The sequence below is a fragment of the Sciurus vulgaris genome (assembly GCF_902686455.1).
Source record: "Sciurus vulgaris genome assembly, chromosome: 8".
Lineage (NCBI taxonomy): Eukaryota > Metazoa > Chordata > Mammalia > Rodentia > Sciuridae > Sciurus > Sciurus vulgaris.
Window position 1 is genome coordinate 98,859,997 of NC_136468.1, and position 1,466 is coordinate 98,861,462.

The 1,466-nt window shown below is 46.9% G+C and overlaps 1 gene segment (V, D, J or C); it reads right to left on the reverse strand.

Moving 5' to 3' along the window:
* Positions 1–560: 560 nt before the first annotated feature.
* On the reverse strand, positions 561–923 carry LOC306667660 (T cell receptor gamma variable 8-like). The segment is given in 1 exon: positions 561–923.
* Positions 924–1,466: the final 543 nt, after the last annotated feature.

A 1,466-nucleotide genomic window follows, 5' to 3' on the forward strand; every position in this document is an offset into this window, starting at 1 on the left:
TTTACTGAAAAAGTAAAAGGAAACAGGTAAATCTAGGTATAATACTATTATCACTGAGTCCAAAATATCCTAAATATAATCATTTTAACATTCAATAAATAAAAAAGTTATTCATGAGTTATATCACTCTCTTCCAGTAACACACCAAAGTATGGTTTATATTTGTATTTTAGAACTAGTGTCCATCCCAGCTTGAATTATTGCAGTACCAACTTTCAAGTACTCAATAACTTCATCAAGTCAGTGACCACTGGATTGATCAGCAAGACTTATCTTCCCAGTGCAGCAGAAATGCTGAACCAAGAACTTTTAAAAGGTTCCTTCTGACTGGATTGTTCCCAAGCCTGCACCAGACTGAGAGCTCACATCTCTTTAGCCTTATCACCTTACCTACAGTGAAAGAACAGAGAGGGACATCTGGGAAAGTTTCAGAGGAAGAGAGAGAGGGGACAAGGCTTTTTCACTTGCATGAAACAGGGCAACTCAAGGGACCAAGAGTCAGTGCCAGTCACTGCCTGGCAGGATCAGGGAGTAAGAGACCTTTTTGTGCAGGATCTGGCTTAGTATGCAGGGCTGTGCTGGTCCCAGGCTGCACAGTAGTATGTGCCCTCGTCACCCTTCGCCTGGTTCAGCACCAAAAGGGAACAGCGACTGCCATCGTTGTTTTTCAAGCCTGTGATTTTATCTGCTTTCAGAACTGAATCCCACTGCACATTCCTGCTGGACACACCCATCCAGAGAAGTCTCTGGGGGACCTGGCCCTCCTGCTGCCGGTACCAGTGGATGTAGCTGATCCTGATGTGAATGAAGCACTGCAGAAAGACGGAGCTTCCCTTGTGTCCCTGGACCTGGGCCGGCTGCTCCAGTTGGATGAGTGAATGACCACCTGCAAAGGAGAGAGCAGTGATGTAGGGGCAGCCCATGTCTGGCAGTCTCTGAAGACTTCACCCCAAAAGAAGGTGGGGGACTTACCTGGAAACAGAAGAGCCCACAGGAGGGTGAGGCAGCCCAGCATGGCTCTACGTTTTGACTAGGATGACAGGGGCCAATGTGACTGCTTGTGTCAAAATGCTTCCATGAGCCACAGCTCAGTGCAGGGGTAGGGCCTGAGCAGCACCCAGGAAGCAGCAGCTCAGGCCCTAATTGGTAATTGCTGAAAGAAATGGGGAAGAGAGGAAGAGGCTCAGAGAGAGGAGAGACAGAAATCTAACCATAAGGCGAAGGGAAGAGGCTGAGTTGTGGGAGTTCTGAAAAACGCTTAAAGAACATGGGCAGAAGAATAAAAGCAATCATGGCAATCTCTGGGGGACCCCAGTGTCCTAGCACCCTATGCATTGGCTTATGGGCCTTGTTTCATTAAATGCTGAAAACAACCCACTGTTACCCATATCATTAACTTCAGATTAGAAGCATGGAAAGTGAGGCTGTTATTTTTAGGAACTTGTCAAAAGCTAGACACCTGCAAG